Genomic DNA, 7649 nt, shown 5'->3' on the forward strand with positions numbered 1-7649 from the left:
AAAGAATCACTTGTGTTGCCGCAAACTTCGTAATGAATGATTAATTCATACATGGAAACACAACTCAAGCACATATAAATTTTAATCCTACAGTCCCTAAAGCAAAATTTAGAAGAATCATTTCGCTTACAGAAGGTTCGAGAAATGCTGTTAGGCCTGTCTCGCCATTAACCAGAGCCAAAAGGAATGAAACAATGGCAGCTACTATCAATATTTTAACAAGCAAATCATCGAATTGCTTCAAAATTAATTCCAGAGGGGAGTACCTACATGCAAACTTGCAAAGTTAGGGCAAGAGCATTGGGTGCTGTAAACATGTGATTGATTGGTAGGCAGCATTGCATGGCTCAAGATAAGGTACAATCAGAAGATAAAAAGTAAGCATAAAATCTTAACGTCAACAGAAAAAATTCAAGGAAATAAAGAGTAGAAAATTTCAAAAGTCTGCATATTAACAAGAGCAAAGATTTTTGCCACAACCGTGTACTTCGAAAATGTCATCACCGTAAGTAAGAGATATTTTGGCATGTGGAATATCATGAAAAGCCAATTTAAGGATACAAGTAAATCAAGAGAAGGCCCATCATCATCTTTTACTTTGATATTCTCATGGACCAAAATAGATGTACCCAATCATTTGGAATATATGCCAACTAATAGTTAATTAAACTTTCTAGTTTAAACAAGAGACAAAAGTCATTAGAAAGAAACTATCTTCATTCTTAAGAATGAGCGAGCAGCACCCAGATTTTCACATCAACAGCATGTCCGCACACAAGTTTGGCAATGCAGGTGACGAGATATTGTTACTAGAATATTACAAACCTACACAATAAGATTGTTTTCTCCTCGAATGTAATTGTCTTACAAATATGATTTGTCTTTTTTTTTTAATTCTTTCTCGGAGAAACTTATGAGATGATTTGATCTCATAGATCTCTTAAAAAAAAGAAAAGAAAAGATAGCTACAGTTGTCCAAGCTAATACGTGAAGAGAACACTTATGCATAAGGAAGGTACCTTGGCAGCTTGTACAAATATATTTTAAAAAATGCTAAACATATAAATATACAAATCTATAAATCAGAAATGAATCAATAATGGATTAAAGATTAATGTGTCATTAACATGATCAGGTACGCCATCCCGAACTGCCTGTTTGGGGGTGTATTGGCCCGAACTGGCCGGTTGGGGGTGTATTGGCTTGAACCGCCCAGTTCGGGGCGTACCAACCCGAACCGGCATTGCATCAAGTCAGTTGGGGGTTTGGCTCGGTTCAGCTCGGTTTGGGCCAGTTCAGCCTGGTTTGGGCCCTTACTCTTTTCTCTTTCCCTTTTTACTTCTTCTTTCTTTCCATTTTCCTTCTTTCCTTGCTATCTTTTTTTCTTCCTTCCTTCCCCTTTTTCTTCCTTCCTTCCTCTTTTTCTTCTTCTTTCTTTCCTCTCCTTTCTTTATTTTTCTTCTCACTTCCTTCTTTTCTTTCTTTTTTCTTCTTCTCCCCCATCCTTTCATTCCTTCCTTTTCTTCTTCTTTCCTTCCTTTTCCTCTTCTTTCCTTCATCATTCCATTTCCTTTTTCTTCTTCTTACTTTCTTTCCTTTTCTTTTTCTTCCCCTAATTTATTTCTTCCTTTCCTACTTCTTTCCTTTTCTCTTTTTTTCCTGCATAGACATGTACTTGATACATGGAATAGAATGCCATAATATTATTCCAAAAGGCTGCATAATCAATCATTAATTAGACACAAAGTCACTACATCTTGCACTCTTTCAAAGTACTTGCCATAGCAGAAACAGCTTCCAGCATGACATCTTCATCTAATTCTTAATACAAAATTTACAATCCACTGTCCTCCACTTACTCTTCTTATATCCCATAGTATCCATGCCTACTTGCCCCTTATATCGACACCAATAAGGTGTTAATAACATTTAGACACAAATGAATATATGCAATTTATATTCTTATATGGCAGAAAGCATATTATTGATTATGCACCACTTCACTCTCGAGGGATGAGGCTATTATTGAATAGCCTTAGGAGAGAAATAGAATCAGAAAAAAAAAATAACTCTTGAAAACAATATTATTAACTTATATTATAAAGCAAGATGCAATATTCGAATTCAATAAAGAAAAATGTCATGCAAAAACCTCAAATCCAAGAAAAAAAATGCTCCACCCACACATATAGACCATCAAACTGCTTCAAGCAGAAAAGAGAGCAAGGATAAAGTCTGAGAAAGTAGTTTAAATATATTGATGATGGATCTAAATTGGCACTTTTAGTTTTTCCTCATAAAGAAAACAAACCTCGTGGATGGACTTACTTCAAATTGATCATTTGATTTACAAAAAACAAAGAGCAATTATAGAAACTTTGCTATTATATGTTGATGAGTCCAAATAAATTGAAATCTTCATAATGAAGGCAAATTGCATGTCTTTGTGTGAAAATTTGCTTAATACTTAAAATTATTACAGATTGCAACTATCAATGGAAGAATTCCTGGAAAAATAAAAAAAAAATTTTGAACCATTCAAAAAGATTTTGATAAATATCCATGAACAAATGTTCCCTAACTAATAAACGTTTGCATCAAGGTACGCAGAACCGACCGAACCGATGTACCGGTGAAGACCGGTACCGTTCGAAATCGATACCGAACCGGTTCCGCTTAAAAAAAAAACACGCGGACGCGTTATGGCATAGAGTGGCAGTAATTCCACTCTATGGCATTAAAAGCCCACACGGTGGGCTCACTGCCCCGCGCGAGGAACCGCGCACGAGTGATCCTTGCGCAGGGACGCGCAATTCGCACCGCGTGGAACGTGCACAGGCGCGAGTCAGGGACGTGTTTCCCACTCGCGCCCGCGCCCCCACGCACGAGCGCACTGCCCCGCGCGCGGGCTGGCCTCTCCTTTTTTTTCCCTTCTCCTATTCATCTTTCCGGCCCTTCTCCTCCTCTCCTTTCTTCCCCTCTCTCCTCCTCTCTTCTCCTCTCTTTCCCCCTTCTCCCACGAGCAAAGAAGGGGCCGGAACCGCACCGGAGAACGAGTGATCCTCATCGGCCCGAGGGAGGAAGTCGGCCTAAGGGAGGAGGTAGGCTTCTTCTTCTCCTCTCTCTTCTTCTTCCTCTCTTCTTCCTCTTCTTTCTTCCTCTTTCTTCCTCTTCTTTTCTCTTCTTCCTCTTCTTCTTCCCCGGTGCCAGTACCAGGCTCGCACCGGTTCACACCAGTACGGGCAAGGAACCGTTCGGTTTCGACCCCAAAAGAGTCGGAACCGAATTCTATGGCTGTATTATACCGGTGCTGGCCGGCACCGGTACGGTACAGGCTGAACCGGTCGGTTCCAACATGTTCAGCAGACCATGATTTGCACACTATAGGTCGAGCAAAAAACTGAGCAAATAGTGTTATCATGTAAAAGTACTTTGAACACTCATAAACCTTAATTAGGTACTTTGAACAATAACTGATGCTTAATGGGTACTTTAAAAGTACACCACAGTACTTTTAAACATCCATAAACCTTAAAATAATCCTCAAAAATTAAAAATGATGAAAAAATAAAAAAATTGTTGTAGTGGTATCAAACCGGTATGTATTTGCATATCGAGAGTACTATATAGTATTGGTAGGACCTGATACCGAGACTGCATACCTTGAACATTATGGTATGGTATTTGTTCCATCTTAGCCAAGAAAGAGCTTACCAATACCGAGATAGCATTTTTTTACTAGTGGTTGAACCATCTGGAAACACTGATGTATCTCAAGTATCAAACTACTTTGGGATCCATGAGAATCCCAGTTCTCTAAGTATTTTTGGTAAGAAGATTGACTAAAGAAACTTCTAGAAGAACAATTTTCCCTTCTAGTTCAGGACCAAGAAGCAAAGCTCTAGGAAGAAATAGAAACAAGACAGACAAGTACCCAAAAAAATATGTGATTTACAATACCCTCATGTCAATATGATGCAAGATGCAGTACATCCCTCATGTATTCATGGTTCATCAAACTGCACAATACCCTCATGTCCAAACTCAATATCAGTCAATACAGTGGAAAGTACAAGGTTGACATAGTATGGTACGGTCAAGAGTTGAAAGCTTTCAAGTGACTAAGACAAGGATATTCAGGCACTTTGGCTAACCTCCTACAATAACGGTACTAACCATTTGATGGAACTTTATGAAATAGACCTCACACTCCCCCCTCCCCAACCTTTCTATCAGCTAATCCTTCCAACACAGCCTAAAGATGATAGGTCTTAGGTGTAATGCCCGGGTGCTGAATGTTAGTATAAAGCTTTTCCTTCTGACCATTGCATCATAAGAGAAGCCTCGAACTGAAATAGAATCTGCTAAATCACTTGATGCCACATCTTGACAGACCTCATGTAAGCACTACAGGAAATTAAAAGTAAATGCATCATCAAAATAGATTCATATTCTAGCCTATTAATAGATGCATAATTGCCAATGGTAATTGGCATGTGAATATTGCAGAATAAGCAAAGACATATAATCAATTAATTGACTAAGATCAATGTCTTAAAATCAGTATGAGGAAGAATATCTTTCTAGATAATCTTGAAAATGAATTCAATAGTCACAGATTGGAGGACAGATGAAGCTACAGTTCGACATATTGTCACCTTTCTCAATAACAAACCTCAGAGAGGCATGTGGCATAGACACTTCGAAAATTGCATTATTCAAAGGCCAGTTTGAAGAAATAGATCATGTTTGTTTGAAGAGTTTTAAAAAACAGTTTTGAAAGCATAAGATGAGAGAGGCAAACATGCAATGGTATGCATAATATATCTAGCAGGATGCAGAAACAGTAAAATATTATAACACTGGGTTCTTAATTAAGTATACTTTCTGCTGAAGCTTGAGAATATAATCCTGAGAAATCAAACAGATATTTGTCTATATAGATGCTAAGGCCACAGAAGTTCCCAAACTGCCATCAGATGGCCAACAAAACTGTGCCATTAATTTATTTTATTTGCAATATTTCTGAAGATAATTGCAATGACAAGGGAAGTGTTCATCATATCATAACAAAGAATTAAGAGCACAATATATACGTCTTTCCAATAGAGAGGTAAAGGCATTATGCAACATTAGAAATACATACAAAGTAATGAAAATCAATAAGAAAACCACAGATATTATAACTTACTTTCTTCTTGGGGCAGCACTGCAGATCATGGAGAACATGCAGAGAAAGAAACAACAAAAAAATTAGTCTGATCTGCAGTGTAGAATACATAGATATTATACTCTAAAAAATCAGTAGCTGAAAATCCTCCAAGCTAATTAAGAAACTGTATCAAGAGCTTATCATTTTTCACATCACATTACATTTACTACTGTTTCGGCCATCAAGGTTATAAAGCAAAATACAAATTTACATCAACACAAGTTAACAATACCTAATAACTGAAATTTTCTGTTCATGAAAAAATTCTAGACATCAATACATGACGTCTAGAATTGATTTCAATCAAAAAATGACATATCAGTAGCACAAAAGAACAGAAATGGAAGGTTTTTAACTTAGAACAAAAGAGAAGCTATAGGTACATGAGATATTGCCAGAACTTCAATGGACGAAAACTCTTAAATACACATGTAGTTATTTGAAAGTAGTTGAATTGTTGTATGTTATGTCAGTTGGAGAACTATCAAATTCATGAGATCAATATTAGGAGGTTTTGTCTCACTAGAACCTGAAAAGGAGCTTATAAGTGGTAGGAGGAAAAAATACTCCACCATGATAATGAGACAAATTAAAAACATTCATCCAGCAAAAGCATGTGGAAACTGTTAAATGGTGCTCAAGTTGATTAGCAATTTACAACAAGAAAAAGTAATACATCACAAGTCGATCAATGCTATGTGTATATGCCTGTGCTATCAGACGGTTAAAAAAAGAAATTACTTTCCCTCAAACATCAGTGCTTCCATTAAGGTGTACAGATCCCCAAAAGCTTTTCATGACAGTAAACTCGTTTCCAACCTTATCTGTAGTTGCATGCTCTACATGATATGCAGTGCATGGTGAGACTTCCCAAGTACGAATGATTTGAGCAATTCTGTAAGCCCACTACCAAATCCTATTTCGCACTAGATGAGTTGACCGGCCAATGATGAATTACCATACTACTAGACCTCTGTTTTTGTGAGCTGAAATCCAAATGATGGCAGGGCCGGTAAGCTTTAAATTTCTCAGATCACCTATTATCCTACGAGAGTGATAAAGCCCACCAAGCATGTGATTTTACTTTATGTAATTTTTTCACAGACAATAGCAGAGAAGACACAGTACCAAAAACGGTACAGTTCACAATGGCATCACTGAATAACAAGAATGCTTACCGTTTCTGCCGTATATCTGCGCATGTTCAGCAACCTGAAGTTTAAAACAAGAAAACGAAATTAAAAACAGCAAAGCTTCAGTCCCAAGAACCGGCTCGGGCGAATTGAATTCTTGAACGGGCGGATCACGAGAGAAACGAATCGATACCTGAGCATCCGTAAGGCCCTTGGCCGGATCTACACCAAATGCTTCAAGAACCTGGCCACAAGATCACACACGAGAAAAACTCCATAAGAATCAAAAAACCCTAACAATCAAAGATCCGGAACTCGAGCGGATACCACCTCCCGCGCCTCCACATTGGCTCCGATCGATCAAACGAGAGAGAGTAATAGATAGAAAGAGGGAGGAAGGAAGAGATTTACCTCGGCGATGGATTTAGCGTAGGCGTTCTCCATCGAAGAGATGGAGATCAATCTTCTGGAAGAGGAGAGCGAGAGATCTGATGAGGGCGTTGGGGGGAGGAGTTGTTTGGCTTATAAGCGAAGGGACTCTATCTTCGCTGTGGCAGGGCGGAGAAGCGCCCTCTCTCCTTCTCCGTGAGAAGAAAGACGGTCGGGGGTTTGGGGTGCGGAACGCCCGACGGGGGACCGGAGCTGAGGGTTCTGAAAACGGGTCCGGGGGTCGCGCGGCGTCAAGGCGTATGGATGCGTGACGGTAACGCCTGCGAGGCAGCGGCACGTGAGTTGGAGGGGGATGGCGTGAGCTGGGAAAAGCCATCAAGGTTTTCCGTTACCATCACGGAGCTGATCCGCTGCACCCGATGGTCTGAAGGAGGGCGGTGAGGCTGGGGTAGTACTTGGCTAGACCATCCCACCCAGCCCAGCCTGCATTGGGCTAAATCCATCAAAAGTTGAATCCTATCCAACCTAACCCGACCCAGTCTGATGCTAAAATAGATTTTCAGGCCTATCCCTCGTCCACATGCATCTCTATCGCGAGTCTTTGTACACTTCTTCCATTTAAGCCATACTTCTTCTGTTTAAGTCCTGACATCAACTCAGGATCTTATCCAAAAAAACTAACCAAAAGATATTATTTGAATTTCTTGATCTTATATTAGTACCCAAAATTTATTCAACGAAATCGATGTAGGACTAAACACACGCTTGCACAGATTCTCACGTTAATGATTTATCCAATTTAGAGTACGAATGGCTTATAATATATTCAATGTAACTAGCAGTTTTTGGAGCCACAGGCAAGAGGCTGCAGTAGCTGTTGGTTTCAAATGATTCTGTTATGGTTGTATTAAGAG

At 39.2% G+C, this 7649-nt stretch overlaps 1 long non-coding RNA gene across 1 annotated transcript; it reads right to left on the reverse strand.

The window, feature by feature from the left end:
* Positions 1-101: 101 nt before the first annotated feature.
* LOC120109427 lies at positions 102-6953 on the reverse strand. Its single transcript, XR_005510309.1, has 5 exons — positions 6757-6953; positions 6539-6589; positions 6391-6424; positions 5192-5209; positions 102-266 (listed from the first exon to the last, which is right to left on the reverse strand). It is a non-coding gene; the product is annotated as an uncharacterized LOC120109427 (long non-coding RNA).
* Positions 6954-7649: the final 696 nt, after the last annotated feature.

This window comes from Phoenix dactylifera, unplaced genomic scaffold (genome assembly GCF_009389715.1).
Source record: "Phoenix dactylifera cultivar Barhee BC4 unplaced genomic scaffold, palm_55x_up_171113_PBpolish2nd_filt_p 002167F, whole genome shotgun sequence".
Lineage (NCBI taxonomy): Eukaryota > Viridiplantae > Streptophyta > Magnoliopsida > Arecales > Arecaceae > Phoenix > Phoenix dactylifera.